Source organism: Scyliorhinus torazame, chromosome 3 (assembly GCF_047496885.1).
Source record: "Scyliorhinus torazame isolate Kashiwa2021f chromosome 3, sScyTor2.1, whole genome shotgun sequence".
Taxonomy (NCBI): domain Eukaryota; kingdom Metazoa; phylum Chordata; class Chondrichthyes; order Carcharhiniformes; family Scyliorhinidae; genus Scyliorhinus; species Scyliorhinus torazame.
In genome coordinates, this window is record NC_092709.1 from 29,051,790 (window position 1) to 29,076,296 (window position 24,507).

At 46.6% G+C, this 24,507-nt stretch overlaps 1 protein-coding gene across 1 annotated transcript in view; it reads left to right on the forward strand.

Annotated features, from left to right (window-relative positions):
- LOC140408373 (insulin-like growth factor-binding protein-like 1) overlaps positions 1-24,507 on the forward strand; it is an 81,196-nt gene that overhangs the window by 16,466 nt on the left and 40,223 nt on the right. The window lies entirely within an intron of this gene.

Genomic DNA, 24,507 nt, shown 5'->3' on the forward strand with positions numbered 1-24,507 from the left:
GAAGCTGGATGTCTGGGTGCTGAATCAGTCTGCATTTCTGAATAGGGAAGATTGCATAATTTAACTACAATAGTCTTCTGTGACAAATCTCTGGGAATACTGGCGCGCTTTGCATCCAAATGAATTCCTAGTCAAAGTAATCCCGGGCATTTTGTTTGTCAATTATCTTTTCACCAAAATGCAAGAAGTTCTTTAATACACCTCAGCATCAAGAACTTCAAAAGGATAGTCCTGGAGGCAGTAACGGGCAGCTTGTTGTGTTGAGAGTGCGGGGGAAATTAATCAAGTTGCGGGGGTTATCACCTTGGCGAACAAGTGCTCAATATGCCCTGTTAATGGTTGCATTTATTTTTTGCAATTTGACAAATCAGAGAGAGATGGTGTTACTATACGACTGGGAAACATCACAACCAGAAACTGCACTAAATAAAACCTTCCTCCTTTCTTCATTCATTCCACTCAACCGAGAAAATTAAAGGGACACCGTCTTTAAAGTGATTTCCCAGCCACTAATCTCATGGATTCAGCTTGTTCCGTCTGCAAGGTCACCCTTCCTGATTGCATTTTTGCATCCCCCCCACCTCCCCCTCCCTCGCCTACTGTCAAACAGGAGCAAAGGCCAGAGAGAGACTGTCAACATTCTTTTGTGTTTTCAAAGCACCATTGTTCCCCCCCCCCTTTGAAGTTTTGCAGATGTTTTATTTTTTTTGTGGGGGGGGGGGCGTGTTCCTTTTTTGGCAAATGGCAGCTGGCCAATTGCGGTCGGTCTCTGTGCAGAGCCTCCTGTCGTCTTCCATGGATCATCATCCCTCATTCTGTAAATTGAGGGGTAGCACAGTGGTTAGCACTGCTGCTTCACAGCACCAGGGTCCCAGGTTCGATTCCGGCTTGGGTCACTGTCAGTGCGTTGCCTGCACATTCTCCCCGTGTCTGCGTGGGTTTCCTCCGGGTGCTCCGGTTTCCTCCCACAAGTCCCAAAAGACGTGCTTGTTAGGTAATTTGGACATTCTGAATTCTCCCTCTGTGTACCCAAACAGGTGCTGGAGTGTGGCGACTAGGGGATTTCCACAGGAACTTCATTGCAGTGTTAATGTAAGCCTACCTGTGACAATAAAGATTATTATAAAAAATTATTATAATAAATTGAACCATGCATTTTTCAAATAGGTCATATTTGTCATTGGAGCAACAATAGCCAATTAAATCAGGGGAGCAAGAAGCAGTGAAATTTAAAGAGCTTAATACGGGTTCCTGGGCAGCATATACCTATTCACAGGGGACGAGATGTGAAAGTGGCATCAGCATGGGGTTGAATTTCCAAATCCACCTCAGGGCAAGGAAAACAGCTAATGTATTATGCAAAGCAAAAATCATGAATGCATTGCGTATTGTGTACTTCAAAGCAGCGCCGCAGCTGATGTTTAGTGCTGCTACCTGAGGGGCAGGCCAGAGGCAATCACACCAAAGCGGCGATGTGTGAATGTGTGCTAATTCTCAACTGCAACCGGTGTCAATCAAGAACTGAGCAACAGTCCTGGGGTCTGTCCGAGGGAATGAATGGTTTATAGAAAGTTGTGGAGCAGGAGTCAGGGATGCAATGAAAGAAAGAGCCCACATTTATCCAACCACCCTTGCGGACCCAGGATGTCCTAGAGTGCTTTGCTTGAAGTAGTTTTTGGAAATAGCCATTGTAATGTTGGAGAATGCTGAAGACAGCAAGCTCCCACAGACAGCTGTGAAATAAATGACCAGGTAATCTGTTTTAGTCATGTTGGATGCCGGTGAAATGTTAACCAGAACTCCAAGGACCCCCTTACACCCCTTTGCAAAGTGCTATGGGATTTCTTACTTCATGGGGTGGCATGGTGGCACAGTGGTTAGCGCTGCAGCCTCACAGCACGAGGGACCTCGGTTCAATTCCAGCCTTGGGCAACTGTCTGTGTGGAGTTTGCACTTTCTCCCCGTGTCTGCGTGGGTTTCCTCCAGGTGCTCTGGTTTCTTCCCACAGTAAAAGGTGTGCAGGTTAGGTGGATTGGCCATGTTACAATTGCCCCTTAGTGTCCAAAGATGTGTAGGTTAGGTGAAATGAAAATGAAATGAAAATCGCTTATTGTCACAAGTAGGCTTCAATGAAGTTACTGTGAAAAGCCCCTAGTCGCCACATTCCGGCGCCTGTTCGGGGAGCCTGGTACGGGAATCGAACCGTGCTGCTGGCCTGCCTTGGTCTCCTTTCAAAGCCCAGTGTGCTAAACCAGCCCCTGTGTAGGGGTTATTGGGTTAGGGTGGAGGAGTGGGCTTGGGCGGGGTGCTCTTTCAGAGGGTTGGTGCATGTTTGATGGGCTGAATGACACTGTAGGAACATATGAATTAGGAACAGAAGTAGGCAATTCAGCACTTTGAGCCTGCTCCGCCATTCAATCAGATCATGGCTGACCTCAAAGCCACCTCCCTACCTGTTCCCCGTGTCCCTTGAACCCATTTGTTGAATCAGAAATATATCTATCTCCATCTTGAAACCATTTAATGATTCAGACTACACTGCAATATGGGGCAGCAAGTTCCACAAATTCACCACCGTCTGCGAGAAGTATTGCCTCCTCATCTCAGTTCTAAATCTACCGCCTCGGTATATCTGTGATTTTATAGGGATTCCTTAATTCTTCCTGAGAGGGCAGGCAGGCCTTCTGTCTTAAAGCCAACACCTCCAACAAAGCAGCTCATCATCAGTATTGAAGTGTCAGCCTGGGTTACATGTTGAAGTCTATGGTAAACGATTTGAACACTGAAAATGTTTCCAGTTTCCAGACATGGTTAAAAGGGTGGCCACTCTGGCGTAACATAAAGAGCTATTAGATTTAATGAATTTTCCTTTCTTTCCCCAATTTGCATTGGTCCAACGGACTGGACCTAAAGTTAATAAGCCACCTATTGTAGTTTGGATTTAAAAATATTGTTTATGTTCCAATGGTTGTACCCATAATAGATCACAACCCCTGTGACCAGATGAGATATCTTGGATATGCTGCCCAGAAATAACAATGACCTACTTAGCAGTAGCAATGTGCCATGTATTTCCCACAATATCTCTCTCCACCTCTTGTCAAAATAGAAAATGGAAATTCCAAAACCAGGCCCATTTCATACAATCTATGATAAATCAAAATGTACCTTAATTTATAGAGGCAGAGGATTTATCAAATATTCCAAAGTACAATAACGTAACTTTAAAAATCTGAACCATGGATGAATTTATCCCAGCAATGACACAAAAGCAAAATACTGTGGATGCTGGAATACGGAAATAAAAATAAAATACTGGAAATACTCAGCAGGTCGGACAGCACCTGTGGAGAGAGAAAGAGAGTGAGCATTTCAGGTTTCGATGAAAAGTCCTCAACTTGGAAGGTTTGGCTGAATTTAATGGTGGCGACAGTGGCCCCATCCACCAGCTGGAGAGCCAGTGGCATCTCTGTCGCAGTCTTTGCAGGGATTAATGGGATTCAATCCCAATCAGAGTCTTACCTCCCTGCTGTCAGGGTTCCCAGGGCCTTCACGATGTGGACCTTGCCTCCAAGAGCTGTGGGTCAATCAGGGACTGGCAGCTCTTCGGGTCCAGCAGCACCACTGGGAATAGTGGCCACTGCTGGGAATGCAGGAGGCCCAGACTAAGAGCAGCCACGGAGGTGCTGGCATGTAGTTAAATGGGGCAGCCTCGTCTAGCAGGGGATCCTCAGGTAGAAGTGAACAGGAAAGTTATTCACCTGGACCACAGCCAGCGGCCAACGCTTCATATGGTGTGGGCATCTACCCCACCCATTGGTGGCAGGATAAGGCCATTAAGTGCCCACTGACCTTCAGCCTCACGATGCCAAATCTCTTCAGCAGAATTTCTTCACTCAGATTTCCTTCCGCACCCATTTGACTTCCACCACCAAAGAACTCTGAAGTCAGATATTTATCAGAAAGTGGAAAATTAACCACTTAATCTTGAGTGAGGTTTCAAAGATTTGTATAAGAGTTGAGATTTCTTTGGCTCTCTGCATAGTTCCAGCAAGTTTGTCCCTCCAAGATTTTTCCAGCACTCCCTTGGCTGCAGGCTCCCAGTTCAGCACAGGTGTTGCTGACGATGCTCACTATAAACCCTGTCAATTCCTTTCAAATTCCTAAAATGTTCAATCAAATCACCCCATCGCCTTCAACATTGCTGGGAACACAAGCCTAGTTATGTAATCAGTCCTCATAATCTAACACTTAGCTACCTGATAGAATTCCGCTGTACTCCTTTCAAAGTCAGTATCTACTTCCTAATATACGATGCCCAGAACAGTACAAGTGTACTTTACCTGAATGCTCGTAGTATACAAAATAAGGTAAATGAGTTGATGGTGCAAATCATCGTGAATGACTATGATTTAGTGGCCATTACTGAAACATGGTTAAAAGATGGTCATGACTGGGAGTTAAATATCCAAGGGTATCAGACTATACGAAAGGATAGAATGGACGGTAAGGGCGCGATTTTGCGCCCGCGTTCGCCATGAGCGCAAATGGCAACGTGGACGCAAAATCTCACGAGACGCGGAAAACGCAAACCTCTCCCCCACCGGTGACGTAATGAGGTTCCCACTGAGGAGGGACGGAAACCTCATTTCAATAAATTTAAATGTAATTAGCAGGCTTCCCCGCCGTATGGCTCCCCCTCGCACCGCCCCCCCCCCCTCCAATATTTAGAATCCCCCCCTTCGCCGACATGACATTATGTCGACAAAGTTTACACCTGCTTTTCAAAAATGAGAACCGGGTAAAGGGAACCCACTGGGGCACACAGCTAAGTGTAGCCCCCAGGGGAGAGGGACATGCTCGGTCAGTGCCAGGGGACAGTGCTGTGGGGGCCCCTCTGGAGAGCTCCATTGTGGGGAGGTTCCCCTTGTCGCTTGGGGGGGGGGGGGGGGGGGATTCTCCTTGTGCATGTGAGGGGGTTGGCTCCCCATATCTGTGGGGGTGTTCCCCATGTCTGTGGGGAAGGGATCCCGTGTCCATTGGAGGGTGGGAAATTATATTTTTTTATACTGGAGTTGGGGTGCCGCAATCCCAGGATTTCCTGCTGCAAGCGTTTTCCGGCCCCGCCCTACCAGTGTTATGGAGTAGGCCCCAGGCCTCCAGATTTGTTTTACACAGGGTGCTGGATTATGTGGAGGGAAACCCGCCTGCACAGCCTGCACCCTGCACACCGGCTTCCTCACCTGTGTGCAGAGTGGAAAATTCTGCACCAGCTTTTCACTCAGATCCCATGTTCTCTCTTAATTTTCCTTCTCCATGTGTGGAGCATTTGTTTCACTGCATTGCCCCTTTAAGATTACCATATGGTACCGTACATACACATCTTAAAGTGACCACTCCTAGTATGTGGCCAGTTTCTATCCTGCGCGGCACATTCCTGATTGTTATACGACTGCGTAACTGTGCAACTTAGAGGAAACATTACTCAGATCTATACTTTACAGGTCAAAAATGGATGACCTCACACATACTGAGGTGCCACAATATCACCCACTCATTTAACCGACCAATATGTCTTTATAATTGTATGTGCCTGTCTACATGACTTACTATGCCACTAATCTTTGTGTCAATGGTATATTTAGATCTAGGATTCCTTACTGTGTTATCTAAGGCATTAATAAATATAGTGAAGTGTGTTATCCAAGTCATTAATAAATATCATTAACAGTTAAGGCTGCAGCACAGATCCCAGTTGAATACCATTAAATAAGAGGAGACGGTCAATCAATCTTGATTACATGTACAATACCATGAAACCACACCAAATTCACATGCATGAATGGCATCAGTCCATTACCAAATTTCCAGTAAACAAACAGAAGGCACAATAAATTGTCAGCAGTGGCAGTATACAAAACACTTTCCTGTTGATGTCTTCTTCAGGATAGGGGTCTCTAATCTCCCTTGAGCCTTGATCTGAAAACTCAGAATAGGTTCCATCTTGTGGAATAAAAATGGAAAGTTCTGGAAAAACATAGCAGGTCTGGCAGCTGGCATCTGTGGGGAGAGAAAAACTGAGTTAACGTTTTGAGTCATTCAGATTTCAAAGAGGAGTCATTCAACTCAAAACATTAACTCTATTGTTCTCTCTCCGCAGCTGCTGCCAGACCTGCTTGGTTTTTCCAAGATTTTCTGTTTTGATTTCAGTTTTCCAGTATCTGCAATATTTTTCTTTGATCCATTGTGTGCATCGTCTCTTGATAACTTGTACTAACCAGATTTAGCTGCAATTTACTCGTGTTTGGATCCTTGGCTAATTACTAGACAAAAAAGTAATCTTCCGGTAAAGTCTTTAACCTTAATTCTGTTGCTTAACTTCCATTGAAGGATTTCCAATTGATGTTGGTTTGTTGTGAGACTCCACATGGGAGGCTGGAATAATGATATGGAGGCCCGAGGAATTACTATTAAAAATTATTTCTAAAAGTAGCTCCTTACAAAAGGATCTGAAAGGTCCTTACATTTTCCTTCCATCTTCAGCACCCAATGACTGCCTTTAAATGGGGTCACCTCACCTCACATTGCTCCAGCAATGGCAGCTATTCCTTTAGGTGTCTGGACCCTAAGGTCTGAAAATCCTTCTCTAAACATCTGCGGTCCTCCCTCTCTCTCCCCTCCTTTACATCATTCTTTAAAAGCTACCTTCTTGACCAAGGTTTCAGTTGCCTGTCTGAATATCTCCTTATGTAGCTCAGTCTTAAATATTATCTGATACCATTTCTGTAAAGCACTTTGGGACATGTCTATTATGTTAGACACACTACAGATATGCAAGGTGGTGTTTATCAACTGCTAGAAATAATTAGTGTGTATCTCTAGGATATTTAACCGTAGCATATTTTTCTAAAGTGTGCAGTCAGATTCACTTCATTGACTCGTGAGGTATAAGTTGCAACTAGTAACTTTTGATGCTGCATTTTGAAGTGGCTTCATCTCTCATCAATTATAAATCACTTAGTGTTACATATCAAAACTCTGGGTATTAATAGACAGTCCATAAATACTATATCCTTGCAAAAGGTTAAGTGTCAGTAAATGGAGATTAGGACCTATATAAACAGAAGCAGAACACGTCACCCACTGGGTTTCATTTCCTAAACCACAAATGCTAGCTCTAATGTCGCTAAGTGGTAAACCAGAACCCTAGTTCCAGTTACTGCTCTTATATTACCCTGCGAGATACAGAAACATGAGCTCGCGCTTGTTCATGATAGGGATGTAGGGAATTATTCCATTATTGTCTGAGGCTGGACAGTTCACAAAGTCAATGTCCTCCTTGACCACTGAGCTGAAAGTCCAAATCCATATCATTAAACTACCCACTGACATTGTCCGAGCTTGAACCGGGCTGTTTGCAACCTCAGTGTCCTACTTGACACTGAGCTGAGCTTCCAACCTCATAACACGTCCATCAACAAACCCACCTACGTGATGCTGTCCATCTCCAGTCTTTTTCTGAAACCCTCACCCATGCATTTGTTGCCTCCACAGTTGCCTGTTCTGTGCTCTCTTGGATTGCCTCCCACCTGTCACATTTTGTAAAATTCAGCACATCCAAGACTGCTGTCCATATGCTAACCCGCACCAAGTGCCGATCACTAATCACCCTGTGCTCGATGATCAACATTGGTTCCAGGTCCGGCAATGCCTTGATTTTAAAATTCTCATTCTTGAGTACTAATTCCTCCATGGTTTCACCTTTGCCCTTCCCTGACTCTGTATTTTATCTCTAGGCCTACAACCCTCCAAGAAATCTACACTCCTCAAATTCTGGCTTCTAACACAAACCCCACTTTCGTTGCAGCACCATTGGCAGTTATTCCTTCAGATGCCTCGGTCTTAAGGTCTGGAATTCCGCCCCCCCCCCCCCCCCTAATCCTCTTGCTCTTCCCTTCTCTTAAATCACTCCTTACAAACTACCTCCTTGACCCAGCTTTCAGTCACTTGCCAAAATATCTCTTTGTGTGGTTCATACCATTCCTGCAAGGCATCTTTGGACATGCCAGTTATATTAAGTGCAGTACATAAATGCATGGCTGTGCTGTTATTGTTTTAACCCATTCAGTTTTAATGGCTAACATTAAAGTAACTGTCGTGTTAGGTACACTGGTATAACACTGGCTGCAACTGGATGCAGCTTAGATCAGAAGGATACTCCAGACCTTGAAGTTAGTTCAATCAGGTTTATTGAACCAGTATCACAGTTAGCACAGTTCTCTGTGAGTTCGACTCTCTGCTAACTTAAGTGTGGTTACTCTGTCTGACTGAACCAGACTAGCTCTTAGCCACGTGGTAGAGGTGTGAGATTGTAACAACACCTTTGACTGACTCTCTAGATGTTCATCAGTGGAAAGAGGCGGAGTGTGAGTGCCTCGTGTCTTTTATAGTCAGATCCCACCCCTGAGTGTCCTGCCTGCTTATTGGTCATGTCCTGTTCTCTGTGTCCATTAGCTGCTTGTCTGTGCCTGCCTGTATATCATTATGTGTGTGTCTGCATATCATGACATCTCCCCTTTGTTTTATGTTTGGGTGACATATGTGAACGTATTTACAAGAATAGGCCAATATTAACATATATACATGCAGTGGATGTGAACATATGTACATGTGAAAACAGCTGTCTAATGTGAGAACACAGAACATAGCAAACAGAACAAATGTTCAGAAGTCCAGTCTCTGTGGCTTGCGTCTGATCCTGGGCGACCGCCGGAGAGGTGGTGGTGGGGACGACAGCGCCTTGATGGGCAAGATTGAAGCCTGACTGGTGGCCTCGTGAGTCGAGGTATCAGGAGGTGGCAAAACAACAGAAGGAAACGGAGAAGAATGTGGTTGAGGGCAGGCAATTCTGCGCAGTGCCCGTCTGTTTCGTCGCACAACAGAACCATCAGCCAGACGCAGAACATACGAGTGGAGGGCAGCCTGTCGAACAACGACAGCTGGAGCTGACCAGCCTCCATCAGGGATCTTTTTTTTTCCTTTAAAAAAAATGTAGAGTACCCAATTCATTTTTTCAATTAAGGGGCAATTTAGCGTGGCCAATCCACCTAGCCTGCACATCTTTGGGTTGTGGGGGCGAAACCCACGCAAACACGGGGAGAATGTGCAAACTCCACACAGACAGTGACCCAGAGGCAGGATCGAACCTGGGACCTCGGCGCCGTGAGGCTGCAGGGCTAACCCACTGTGCCACCGTGCTGCCCTCCTTCAGGGATCTTGACCCGAACAGTGTCTGACGGGGATAACACGGGCAAATCGGTGGCATGAGCATAATAGCCCTGTTTTTGCCGGTCTCGGAGTTGCTGCACTTTCTGCAGCACCAGGAGTTGATCCAGGTTGGGCAAATGTAGGCTGGAAGTGTCATTCGCAGGTCCCTGTTCATCAGGAATTGAGCCGGCGACATGCCAGTGGACAGTGGGGTCGCCCTGTACGCAAGCAGCGCAAGATGAACGTCAGACGCAGAATCCACGGCCTTGCAGATGAGCCGCTTCACTATGTGCACTCCTTTCTCAACTTTTCCGTATGACTGCGGATATTGTGGGCTGGAAGTGACGTGTTTGAACTGATACGACGGGGCAAACAGAGACCATTCATGGCAGCTGAAGCACGGGCCATTGTCACTCATGACAGTGAGTGGAATACCATGCCTGGAGAACATCTCCTTACAGGCCTTGATGACGGTCCGAGATGTGAGGTCTGAGAGCTTCCTGACTTCAGGGTAATTGGAAAAATAATCAATGATTAACACGTAATCACGACCATTTGCATGAAAGAGGTCGATGCCAACCTTGGACCACGGAGAGGTTTTGATTTCATGCTGCTGAAGTTCTCCTTACTCTGCGCTGGCTGGAAGCGTTGACAGGTCGCACAGTTAAGGACCATGTTCGTGATGTCCTGGCTGATCCCAGGCCAGTAGACAGCCAGCCTGGCTCTGCGTCTGCACATTTCCATACCCACGTGGCCCTCATGGATTTGACGGAGCACCAAGCTCTGGAGACTGTGTGGAATTACAATCCGGTCCAGTTTGAGGAGGATACCATCAACCACCGTCAGGTTGTCCTTTACATTGAAAAATTGAGGGCACTGCCCTTTCTGCCAGCCATAACACGCTGCCTCCTCACGGATACGAATAACCTTCTCATCAGATGCCGGGAGGGTGCTAGCACACAGCTGCACCTGTGACTCAACCTGTGACTCAATGATGATGATGTTCAGTGGTTCACTAGGCACGGTGATGGAGCGAGACAGTGTATCGGCAATGATGAGCTCCTTGCCAGGTGTGTAGACCAGGTCAAAGTCGTACCTTCTGAGTTTGAGGAGGATGCGCTGCAACCGAGGCGTCATGTCATTAAGGTCCTTGTGGATAATGTGGACCAGGGGCCTGTGACCCGTCTCGACTGTGAATGTCGACAGGCCGTAGACATAGTCGTGAAACTTGAGAATGCTAGTGAGGAGGCCGAGGCATTCCTTCTCTATTTGTGCATACCTTTGTTCGGTGGGCGTCATTGCCTTTGATGCATAGGCAACCGATGCCCAGGATGAGGTGTCATCACGTTGCAGCAGGACCGCACCGATGCCATCCTGGCTCGCATCTGTCGAGATTTCCATTTCCCTGTCTGGGTCGAGAAATGCCAATACGGGTGCAGTGATGAGCTTGGCTTTCAGCTCCAGCCACTCTGCCTGATAGGCCACCTTCCACTCAAAGGCAGTGGACTTCTTCACTAGGTTTCGTAGGGCCGTGGTGCGTGAGGCCATGTTTGGGATGAACTTGCCCAGAAAATTGACCATGCCCAGGAAGCGCAATACCGCCTTCTTGTCTTCCGGGACCTTTATGGCTGCGATGGCCTTGACCTTGTCTGTGTCGGGGCACACGCCCTGCTGATAGATCTGGTCTCCTAGGAACTTGAGTGTCGACATGCCAAAGCAACATTTGGCCCTGATCAGCTTCAGGCCATTGGCGTGGACACGGCGGAATACCTACTGGAGTTCCTCAGGGGCCGTGGACCATATGATGACATCGTCCACGTACACACAAACCCCTTCGATGCACTCCATCATCTGCTCCATGATGCGATGAAATATCTCCAATGCCGAGACAATGCCGAACGTCATACGGTTATAGCAGTATCTGCCAAACGGTGTGTTGAAGGTGCAGAGCCTTCTGCTGGACTCATCCAGCTAGATTTGCCAAAATCCATGTGACGTATCTAACTTCGTGAAAAACGTTGCATGTGCCATCTCACTGGTGAGTTCCTCCCGCTTCGGGATGGGGTAGTGTTCACGCATTATATTCTGATTGAGATCCTTGGGATCAATGCAGATGCGCAGGTCTCCAGAGGGTTTTTTAACCACCACCATCGAGCTGACCCAGTCAGTCGGTTCGGTTACCCTGGAAATGATTCCCTGCTGCTGCAGCTCCTTGAGCTGTTCCTTCAGGCGCTCCTTCAGCAGAGCCGGGACCCGACGTGGTGCATGGACCACTGGCTTGGCATCAGGTCGCAGTAGGATCTTGTACCGATATGGCAAAGTGCCCATCCCATCAAACACATCTGGATATCGAACGAGGATGTCGTCAATGCCAGCTTGAAGATCCATGTTGGAGGATGTTGTTGAATAAACCCGCTGCACCAGGTTTAGCTTTTTGCAGGCATGCGCGCCCAGTAGGGATGCCCCGTCCAGCTTGACAATTTCAAACCTGAGCCATGCTCCGGTTGGAGATGAGTAGGTGGCAGGACCCCAGTGCCGTGATGGCATTACCGTGTAGTCCAGGAGCTGGCAAGCTGCCGGAAGGACCTTGGGGGGCTTCTTGATGCGTTTGAAGTCTGCCTGTGAGAGGAGGTTGGCAGAAACACCTGTGTCCAGCTTGAACTGAATGGAGGAGCGGTTGACCTGCATCACCGCACGCCATTCGTCCTCCGAATCCACAGCGAGGATGGACTGAATGCAAGATGAATTAGGTGTGGCATGTACACATGTGGTAATGATGCCCACTTGATAGGCGGACTTCAGGCACTCGTCCTCTGGATCCGTTGTACTGCCAGGATCAGAATCCTATACGCGCCGTTGCACATTCTGGACGCGCCGTCGTCAGAATTGGGAGCGCTGGCCTCTGATTGGTGGTGCATAGTGTCCAGGCTTCCCGCAGTTTCAACAACGCCTGCCTCTTGCAGGGCAGTGTCCCTTTAAGTGGGCGTTGCCGCAGTTCGGGCACGTCATGACGTCGGTGTCGTGATGCGGTGTACGTCATCGCATATGCGCAGTGCGGTCGGCAGACTGCGCAGTGTGGGTATCGGCCACTTCGTTATCCCGTTCGCATCGTGCATGCGTGGGGCTCCGGGAAAAGCGCGCGAGATGGCCGCTGTCTTCAATGCTGAGGCGCTGCAACCAGGAGATGGCCTGCACACTGTCTGCCTCGTGGGAGGCAAGTTTCTCATTTTCAGCCGATTTGTATTGGGAATACCGATTTTTTGCGTGCTCATGCACTGTACATGTTTCAATCGCGACTGGCAGGGTCATATGCTTGATTTTTAAGAGCTGCTCTTTCAGAAGATCAGAGAGAACTCCAAACACGATTTGGTCTCTGATCATGGAGTCAGCAATATCACCAAAGTTGCAGGACAGCGCTAGCAGGCGGAGGTTAGTTAAGAAGGCATTGAAAGGTTCATCTTTACCTTGAAGACGTTGTTTGAATATGTAGCGCTTGAAGATTTTATTGGTGTCCACTTCACAGTGACTATCGAACTTGTTGAGGATGGTCTGAAACTTTGTCTTGTCCTGGCCTTCGGTGAAGTTAAACGAGTTGAAGAGTTTGATGGCTTGATCACCCGTTGTTGAGAGGAGAAACGCAATCTTCCTTGCATCAGATGCACCCTTGAGGTCTGAGGCTGCGATGCACAGCAGAAACTTTTGTTTGAATGTCCGCCAGTTGGCACTGAGATCGCTGGAGGTCCTAAGCTGGTGAGGAGCCTGAATCTTCTCCATGGTGCCGGGATACATTTGCTGGTCATTACGGAACGGACTGAGGTAAGCCACCTTAAATTAGTAGTCTCTTGGTATCATGTCATGTTAGGTATACTGGTATAACACTGACTGCAACTGGATGCAGCTTAGGTCAGAAAGATACTCCAGACCTTGAAGTTAGTTCAATCAGATTTACTGAACTAATAGCACAGTTAGCACAGTTCTCTGTGAGTTTGACTCTCTGCTAACTTAAGTGTGGTTACCCTGTCTGACTGAACCAGACTGAACTCTTAGCCATGTGGTGGAGGTGTGAGATTGTAACAACAACCCTTGACTGACACTCTAGATGTTCATCAGTGGAAAGAGGTGGAGTGTGAGTGCCTCATGTCTTTTACAGTCAGATCCCACTCCTGAGTGTCCTGCCTGCTTATTGGTCATGTCCTGTTCTCTGTCTCCATTAGCTGCTTGTCTGTGCCTGCCTGTATATCATTGTGTGTGTGTCTGCATAACTACATTATATAAAACACTATTCGAGTGAGAAGCACAAGGGTTTGTTGCAAGTGATTTATTTTTAACCACAAAAGATGTGACTATTCATTAATGAGTTAATTTGAATCGTATTCTATTTTATTAAGGTTGCAGAGCTGAGCAATTAATGACTCCCCTTCAGGTTGTGGAACTGCTCCTTAGACGAGTAGTTTTGGAAACTGGATGGATAAACAGTAAACCCGCTGAACTATAGTTTAACATGGTCTACAGCGTAGCCACCCATCCATTTTACAGCCAATTTTAGCAGGGAGAAGGTTTTGTTTAAGAAATGGAAACTGGGCCAAGGTTCACAAAGAAAGCAAAATACTGCAGATGCTTGAAATGGGGAATAACATTTAAGATTTTACACTTCTCAGTATTAAATGTCATCATCATTCTTCCATTTACTTATGGATAAGGAATTAATGAAGAGCAGAAAACCTTCATCGAAGATTTACACCAGACTGGAGCAAGTACTGAGTGGGATGCCCAAGTGTTCGGTTTTGGGTTACTGCTATTTCTAATTTAAATAAAGGATTTAGACTCAGAAACTCAATACAAATTGATCAAATTGATTCTAAATCAGTCAGAGCATTGGAATCAAAAGATTTAGGTCAGGTAAGAGATGGATAAATATGAAAATGAGCAGAACAATGCTGGATGATACTTAATACAGAGAAATGTAAAATGCTGAAAATGGGTAGAAAGGATGGTTCCACTTGTAAAAGGTGAAGCTGAAGGAGTCAGAGGAGATTTAGCAGACTAATGCTCAAGATGTTCACCAGTGTTCAGGGTAGAGCAGCAATCAACAAATCTAACATAATGCGACCAACAGTGATCGAATCAGACAATACTTGCTACAGAGCCACAATAGGAGCCAGCTGATAAAAGGCCGAGTCAAAGAGCTACATTGTAAAGCGGATCTTAAAGGGTGGGTGAGGTGGAGAGCTGGAAACACTTACAATTGAGATTCAAAGGGCGGCAGTTAGCACTGCTGCCTACAGCGCCGAGGACCCGGGTTCGATCCCGGCCCCAGGTCACTGTCTGTGTGGAGTTTGCACATTCTCCCCATGTGTGCGTGGGTCTCACCCCCACAACACAAATATTTGCAGGATAGGTGGATTGGCCACATTAAATTGCCCCTTAATTGGAAAAAAAACGAAAATATTTTAAATAGGAGATACAAGAGCTTAGGTCCTAATGGCTACAATTGGTGGGACAAAGGGAGTGGAAGATGCACAAACGTTCAGAGGGGATAAATGCAGACGTTTGGGGAGTTACAGGGCTGGAGGATGTTACAAAGATAGAGAGGTGTGAAGCCATGGATTGACTTAAACATAAATGTAAGAATTTTAAAATCAAAGCTTTGAGATACCAGGAGCCCATCTAGGTCAATGAGTACAGGGATGAAAGGTGAATGGGATTCGGTGTGGATTGGAATGATTTGGGACATGGTTCAAGCAGCAGAACTTTGGGTGAGCTTAAACTTATGGATGTGGAAGATGATAGGCCGGCCAGGGATGCATTACAATCGCCAAGTCTGGAGGTGACCAAAGTATGGGTGATGGCTTCCGCAGCACATAAGCTGAGGTAGGGGTGGAGACAGACAATGTTGCAGAGGAAGACATCAGTGATCTTTGTAATGGAGATCATCTGGACTCAGAGGCTCAGCTGTGGGTGAAATAGGACACACAGAGGTTGTGAACCTGGTTCAACTGGAGATAGCGACCAGGGAAAGCGATGGAATTGGTGACAAAGGAGTGGCGTTTATCGATATTGTTCTTCCCAATATTTAATTGGAGGAATTTGCAGCTCATCCAGATATCAGACAAGAATCGGACAAGACAGCACAAAGTTAGCGGAGGAATCAAGTTACCTGCTAATGAGGTCGAGCATGGCATGGTTTCGGACAGCGTTGGTGAGGATTGGCTTGTAAATGAGGAATGTAACAGGGACCAAGGATAGATTCTCGAGAGGCAATTGTTCCAGGGTAGGGAAGGAGCCATTTGCTGGAGGTTCTCTGGCCATGATTGGATAAGTGAGAATAAAACAAGACGGCGGCAGTCCCACTTAGCTGGACATAAAAATAGAGGTGATGTAGCAGATGATATGATCCACCTTCTATTCCTATATTGATATTTTACAGAGGACAGCCACAACTGAAACATTGCACCAATCTGAGGGCTGTGAGAGTGAAGCTGTGACATGATCTCACTCCATTTTTTAAATCTACTTTAAAGTAAACTTTACTCGGGTTGCAGTTTCCCTTTTGAATATCACACTGATGTGAGTGCCAATGTGAGTGGAGTCTGCCCTCCTCCTGACTCTCTGATCTGCTTTTTCACCCAACACCAAGACGCCACCATAAATGGTATGCCATGAGGTTATTTATAAAAGCGACCTTGATGCCCAGAGGAGAGCTTCTTTATCTGTCTCTGATGACCAGCGTCCATAGATCCACTTCGTTCATGTACAGTCTCCCTTCTCCTTGCTAATTTCTGTGTTTCCCACCGCCACCAGTGGGCAGCACGGTAGCACAGTGGTTAGCACAGTTGCTTCACAGCGCCAGGGTCCCAGGTTCGATTGCCGGCTTGGGTCACTGTCTATGAGGAGTCTGCACGTTCTCCCCGTGTCTGCGTGGGTTTCCTCCGGGTGCTCTGGTTTCCTCCCACAATCCAAAGATGTGCAGGTTAGGTGGATTGGCTATGCTAAATTGCCCGTAGTGTCCAAAAAGGTTGGGTGGGGTTTCTCGGTTATGGGGATAGGTTGCAGGTGTGGGCTTGAGTGGGGTGCTGTTTTCAAGGGCCAGTGCAGACTCGATGGGCTGAATGGCCTCCTTCTGCACTGTAAATTTTATGATAACAACTCTCATTTATGCAGTGCCCTTAGCCAAGTAAAACACCCCAAAGTCCTTTCCATGAGCTTTTGTGGCCAAAATTTGGCACCAAGTCAAATAGGGAGATATTAGGATAAGAGGCTAACAGCTTGGAAATAGAGGTAGGTGTTAAGGTGTAAGATTTAGGTGGAAGGTTTAAGCAGCATCTCGAAGCAGGGGAGAGAGTTGGAGAGACGAGAGGTTCAAGGCGGGAGTCCAGAGCTTAAGGCCTAGAAAGTTGAAGGCGCAGCTGCCGATGGTGGAGCAAATAAATTGGGGATATACAAGGGGCAGAATTGGTGGAATACAGAGGGTGAGATTTTCTGACACTTCCCGTTGGCAGGACCTTCCCATCCCGCCGACGGCCACCCCCCGCGGCAGGACAGGCAAGCCATGCCAAATGCCATAGATATCGGCAGGACTGGAAGGTCCCAGCTCCGGCCAATTGTAAGCCACCGGAAGACACACTGCGGGGAGGGGCCGGAAAATCCTGCTCAGCATGTTTTCATTTTATAGATGAGGAAATGCGTGTGTTAATTACCATATCTCTTACATTACATCCCAATTTTGTACTTTGGAATGCGACATATTCCTCATGATGTCAAGGGATCTATTGCATTTCCAGACTACATGGGCCAGCCGTGCGTTAAAAGCTTTTTCACTCTAGATCACCAAACAAACCATTGGTCCACAGTTGCTAAGTGTAGTTTCATCCACCTACCAAATAATTTTATTTTGTTATCATAATTGCTGGAAATAAGGACTGAAAGCAACTGTAAATAAGGGGCAGAATTCTCCGTTCCAGCGGCTTTGTGCCGGCGCCAACGGAGAATCCGAGGGTGGTTCACGACGGGAAAATCGGCATAGACCCCTCATGGATTCTGGTACCAGTGAAGGGCTAACACCAGTGCCTCGTAGACCACCCACGAATCGCGCGGAAAACAGACGAAAAATCACTGGGTCCCGGGCCACTCATGGGCAGGGCTGACGGCCTGCACCGTTCGCGCCGGTAAACATGGTGCCGGCCAGGCTGTCACCCTAAACTGCCCACCCCGATCCCACAGCCCACCCCATGTCCACCCCCCACCGCTCCCCCCCGTTCCAGTAGAAGCCCCCCGGCCAGCGGCACGGGTCCCGGACGAATGTGGCTGCGCTGGACATTCCAGGTTGGCACGCCAAGTTCCCGATCGCTGGGACCACTCATGGCCCGCGCCGTTGGGAACTCGGCCTATCGGTGGCGGAGCATCGCGGGTGGGCCGGCCGATGACGCGCTAACAGCGTTGTGACTGCGTACAGCTCACGCGGCCCGTTGACGCCGACGTGGAGGGGGCAGAGCATCACGAACCAGCGTCAAACCGCCACCTGCCCCGAATCCGGCGTCGGAAGCCATTCTCTGCCTGATTGGTGATCCCAATTTTGTCGTCGGGCTACGGAGAATTGTGCCCAAGATGTTTAAACATTCTCATCCACCCTCTGTTGCTATTGTTTCATCATTTTGTTGTTATGTTCAGCTTTATTCCTTCTAAATGTTAAACTACTGTGACATTTCCAAAGAAAAATCTTGTGCTCTGCCTATGCTGTCTCTGGATGGGGGTAGAAAGCAATCAAAATCCATTGACTTTGGCGAGAACAGAAGATCCAACCAGTGGGAGGGGCCATAAAAGTCTGCACTCTGTCTCTTACCTCCTACCCTGGAGCACATATCCACACAAAACCAGGCCCATCATAGGCTGTAAAATCAGCTTCCAAATTGCAGTACCTATTAATACACTGTGTGAGGAAAATATATATTTAAAATATGACTGAGGTACTGTGGTATTCTGTAAAGCAGGATTATGGGGGTTGTGTGTGTGTGTGTCTAATTTATTTCAGCTGCGGGCTTATTGTCTATGAATTTGTGACCATCATGTGTGAAAAGTAGGCATTCAAAGCGAGCAGGTTCAAGTTGGATCTTCTGCAAGTAAACACAACAAGGGTAGACATTTGCATTAGGAGATACGTGAGGATTTACATTTTTTACTATTGAATTTCAAAGGGGGAAAGATAGAGTTTACAACATAGAAAAGGTCAGAGATAAATAAGGCAATTTTACTTTACCCAAAAGTAACGACCATAAGGAGAACATTAAAAGAAATTATATTCTGGGAAAGGTAAATTTCAAAGAATGACATGGACAATTGGGAAAAGATGAAAGAGGGAAAAACTATATTCAAAGATAGGTTGCACGCTATGCTCACTGTGGCCATCTAAAATCTCGGGATGAGAGTACAGCATTGGCACATAACTGTGAAGAGGGAAGTGAACAGCTTTCAACTGACCCAGAGAAATGTCTGTTTGTTTCAGAAAGCAGGGTTTTGTTCTAATGCTTTTGAAATTCTCCACATTAGAGTGTGAGAGAGAGAGTAGCCCGGTGACATATCTTCCCTATAGCACCTTATAGTAATTTTATTGACATTTTAATAGGTTAAATATCTGTAGTTACTGTTGCCTAAAGGAGTGTATGTTTTGTGTCGAACCAAGTCAGATCTTTATGGGGAAATGTTTGGTAAGACTAATTTTAACTGTGTAAATGTAATCTTTCATGTTTGAGTTTGCTTCTCCTTTGTTAATAAATGTTTTTATTTACTATTTAAAACCTCCAAAAGTGGGTTTTGTGATTCATAACGTCAGCACATCTTCTCATAGTAAAATACAAGATGAAAATAGTTGTGCTAGTTTGCCAAGTTTCCCTTTGGGATTTGGTTAGCTTGCCAATTACCACCTGCCAGATCACAGTAACTAAAAATGAGTCTCCATTCTTGGGAGTTTCAATAAACAGATAGGGGCGAATCACTGAAAAATGACATGCAAATAGCACTCCAAGACAGTATTTCAAGGGTGATGGCATTTGCCCCCAAAATATTGACTACATGAAGAGTAGTCCCCAAGCACAAACTTTAGTTTTGCCAACAGGATAATTGAACATCAAGAATAACTAATTTTATGAAGCACTTTGAGATGTTTATGATGTAATAATGCACTGTATAAATGTATGTACCTCACCTTATTTACAAAGAAAGAAAGACTTGCATTTATATAGTGACTTTCACAACCTTTGGAAGAACCAAAGTCCTTTTATCCAACTAAGTACCTGAAATGTGTATTGTTGTAATTTAGGAGGCGCAGCAGATATTTTGCTCACAGCAAGATTCCACAAATAGAGTGTAGTGCATGACTAGATAATCTGTTATAGTGATGTTTGTAAAGAGGCAAATATTGGCAAGGTCCCGAGGGAGAACGTCTCTGACCTCCTTTAAAATAATATTGTGAGTTCTTTTACATCCAACTGAGAGGGTGGTCGGGGTGGTTTTAATATCTCATCCGAAAGCCGGTACCTCTGACATTGGAGGAAGCTTTGGGGGGGGGCTTGTCTTATAGTCATTTGTCAGTGCAGGCTCTTTTATATCTGCAACGTTCGCTGTCCAGTTGCAGTCGAGAATGAGGCTTCACTAAAATGTTTACATTTGCCAATAATAAACAAAGTCAGTATTTAGAAATATTTTTAAACAGACTGACAGATGATTGCAAATGAGTTTATTAACAAATAAAATACTAATTTTCCTGAGGTGAGGGGGTGAGTGTTGTTGGTGAGGAATTTGATGCAAATAATTGGGGAGGCTCTTAAAGTGTAGACAAGCACAGGAGCAAGGTCACACACAAGCAATAATTTGATGAATAATTACTTAATCGACTTCTGTCAGGTTGGCTGAAAGAAGTTACATCAGGATAACTTCCTGCTGTCCTTTGAATAACGCCATAAGAACAAAGAGTCATCCAGACGCGAAACGTTAGCTCCATTCTCTCTCCACAGATGCTGTCAGACCTGCTGAGATTTTCCAGCCTTTTCTGTTTTTGTTTCAGATTCCAGCATCCGCAGTAATTTGTTTTTATCACCATGAGAATTTGTAGATCACCTGAACAGGCAGACAGGGCCTCAGTTTAACGCCTTATCGCAAACACATTGCAGCCCTCCCATCAGTCCAGCGCGAAAGGAAAGCCTACAGATTACATCCTCCAATCCAGGAGCAGGGAATTGAATCCACAACCTTCTAACTCAGAGGCTAGCATGCCATCGCCCTGAAAGGTTGACCCAGAGGCAACAACAACAACTTGCATTTACATAGCGTTTTTCGTCTGGGAAATATCCCAAAATCTTTCACAGCTTTGAACAAGAAAGGGAGCGAGAGAAAAAGGAAATCAGTTCCCCTCACATCCTGGGCGGGATTCTCCCCTACCCAGCGGGGCGGGGGGTTCCAGCGTAATGGAGTGGCGGGAACCACTCCGGCGTCGGGCCGCCCCAAAGGTGCGGTCCACACCTTTAGGGGCTAAACCCTCACCTTGAGGGGCTAGGCCCGTGCCGGATTGTTTTCTGCTCCGCCGGCTGGTGGAAAAGGCCTTTGGCGCCATGCCAGCCGGCGCCAAAAGATCTTCGCCGGGTGACGCATGCGCGGGAGCCAGCGGCTGCTGACGTCATCCCCGCGAATGCACAGGGGAGGGGTTCTCTTCCGCCTCCGCCATAGTGAAGACCATGGCGAAGGCGGAAGAAAAAGAGTGCCATCACGGCACAGGCCCGCCCGCGTATCGGTGGGCCCCGATCGCGGGCCAGGCCACCGTGGGGGCACCCCACGAGTCCAGATCGCCTCGCACCCCTCCCAGGACCCCGGAGTCCGCCCGCACCGCCTTGTCCCGCCGTTCAAAAGGTGGTTTAATCCACGCCGGAGTGAGAGGGTTGACAGCGGCGGGACTTCGGGCCATCGCGGGCCGGATAATCGCCGGGGTGGGCCCGCCGACCGGCACAGTGCAATTCCAGCCCCCGTCGACCGGCACGGCCCGATTCCCGCTCCCGCCGAATCTCTGGTGGCGGAGAATTCGGGACACGGCGGGCGCGGGTTTCACGCCAGCCCCCGGCGATTCTCCGGCCCGGTGGGGGTCAGAGAATCGCGCCCCTCATCCTCCCCACATTCAGTACCCTGTCTCGAAGACTTAAAAGAAAATCTGTTCCTTAGGTCGCTTTATCTCCATATTTCATGGTTCTATAGTCACTGATTCCACATTTCACTGATCCATTCCAAGGTATTTCTTAGTTCACTGCTCCATATGTCATTAATCTATACATCAGTGCTTAATCATCACCATTTCATATACTGCTGTTTCACAGGTTGATGTTCAGGAGATTACTGTTTCATACCTCAGTGCTGCTTATGTCAGTGTTTCATATCTCCCTGTTACATATGTGACTGTTCCATGTGTCACTGCTCCATACATCACTATTTCATCCCGTTACAATCTCAGTTTGTGACCTGCAACATTTTTTTTTAAAATCTTAAATCTCCATTTTATACTTCAAGAGTTAAGCCACAAGATTCTATGGTTTAAAACAGAATAATTTTTACTGTGCAAGAGTCAAACTAAATAAACACAAAATACTACCTCAGGTATGTCACAATAATGAACAAAAATCCTTGAATTACGCCTCTGAAAAATTGAGCTTCAAATATGACCTGAGAGCTTTGAAACAAAATGGACACACAAGTCCAAAAGATGGCTCAGGATGTAAAATCAGTCACTGACTGAATTGCGGGGCGGGGGTTTGGGGGGGGGGGGGGGTGGGGGATTGGTGATACTCCGAGAGACAATCAAATCACCTTGTCTCCAAACAAGGTATTTCTAAAGCATCCAGAAACTAATTGCCATCTCCGGTGGAGACAATGGAACAGGAGCTGAGTATTATCTCATCAAGTGATATCCTCTGCGTATCCACACACATTTGTTGATTTTGCTTTTCAGGAAAGTACAAAGACTGGGATAAATGACAGCGGAAAAGCTGCCCCAAATGTGTGTGTGTCACCTGTGCTGGGGTGTCAGAACATGTGTGACACAGGAGAAAAAGCCAGCCAGCCAGCGGCAGCGTGCAAGCAAAAGCAGCACGGTAGCACAGTGGGTAGCACTGTTGCTTCACAACTCCAGCATCCCAGGTTCGATTCCCGGCTTGGGTCACTGTCTGTGTGGAGTCTGCACGTTCTCCCCGTGTCTGTGTTGGTTTCCTCCGGGTGCTCCAGTTTCCTCCCACAAGTCCCGAAAGATGTGCTGTTAGGTGAACTGGACATTCTGAATTCTCCCTCGGTGTATCCAAACAGGTGCCAGAGTGTGGCGACTGGGGGCTTTTTACGGTAACTTAATTGCAGTGTTAATATAAGCCCACTTGTGACAATAAATTATTATTATAATGCCTTTTGCCGGTATATGTCCATCTCTTTCTCTGATTGTTGAAGTAAGCAAAGTCAGCAAAGACCACAACTGAAACAGAAACAGGGAAGCTCCTCCACTAAACTGCAGAGTACCAAAATCTCAAAACTGCTGATTCGTCTGCTGAAGTCAGCCCTACCGGAACCACAAAACCAACTATTTACCTGCTGACGTTAGTGTTACTGGAATCTCAAATCGTAATGGCTGCAAGGCTCAATCATCTACTCCTCACCAGTCAAGTTCTGTTTCATATACCTTTTTGTTAACTTACTTTGGACTCAATTACCACTTCTAATCTATATGAATCTTGCCTTAATTAGTGAATTAACTCATTCGACACAAGAAAGCCTGGTTAAATGGTCTCTTTCTAAAGCGCAAAAATTGGGGCTGGGAAAAGGTATCCACGAAGGAAGTTTTTTTTTACACTAATCTTGTTGCAATCAACAGAGGGGTTTGATTGAAGAAAGGAAGCCATCCTCATCTGGAGCATACCAATTTGGGGGTCACCCAGCAGGATTGTAAGAAATGGAGGGATCTCCCCAGGGTCAACAGATTTGGGGAACGTCATCCGGTGGGGGGGGGGGGGGGGGGTGGGGGGGGGGGGGGGGGATGGATGGTTTGCTGGTTGTAACAATAACCACCTATAGCCTAAAGTCCATAAGTTAAACCTGAATTACAGGCAAATTGTGGTTGATTATAAACTATAAATTAAATGTTAAATGGCAGATACAACTGGGAATTTTTTCAGCAGTCCTCTCAGCAAATAGCTCATTAATCTCCGTCATAAAGTTCTTTAAAAATCTGTCTTCCTCACAAAGAATTTCAGCTCCTCTTCATCTAGGGTTTAGGTAGATCCCCAGCTGACAACAGCGCACACCCAACCTGAGTTCCAGTCACAACCAACCAGTCTTCATCAAAAATGGCATATGCCTGCACAACACCCTCGACTCTGCTTACAATGGTTTGCGTAGAGTGAATCCACAAATTACCTTCAAGTAACATAAGCAGTTGCTGCAACTGTATCATTGCTTATCTCAGCTTCTGGATCTAACCTCTGTCTCCTTCAGCCTGCCTGTACTGCACCATTGGAATCATCATAATTTACTGAGCACAAATAGCTCTGTGTCCTCTTAAATGTTTCAATCTTCCCTGAAGTTCAGGTTTCCATTCTCAATTTCAATCTTATTTTGCCTAGAAACTGGGAGGGATCTGTTTCCTTTCTCAGCTTCCATTGTTGGTTTCCCTTTTCAGTTCGGGTGCATCTCAAAAATACTTGCGTGAAACTCTGGATTCCACCACAATCCACCAATTCACAAACAGAGCTAGATAGATGGAATGTGTCATTGCAGACTGCTCAGTTGTTTAAAATTACAGACTTGGTGGAGGGAGCAGGAGTCATTCAACATCGCATATATTTTAATTAACCTATTTTGCTGAATTATTATGGAATCCATGCAGAAGGAGGCTTTTCGGCCCATCAAGTCTACACCAACCCTCCAAGAGAGGACCCCCACCTAGACCAATGTCCCTGCCCCATCCCCACAGCCTCACCTAGCCTTTGAACACTAAGGGGCAATTTAGCATGGCCAATCCACCTAACCTGCACACCTTTGGACTGTGGGAGGAAACTGGAGCACCCGGAGGAAACCCACGCAGACACAGCGAGAATGTGCAAACTCTACCCAGACAGTCGCCAAGGTTGGAATTGAACCCGGGTCCCTGGCGCTGTGAGGCAGCAGTGCTAATCACTGTGCCACCATGGCGACCTATGTTTGCCGAGAGTAGTCTTGTCCCAAGGA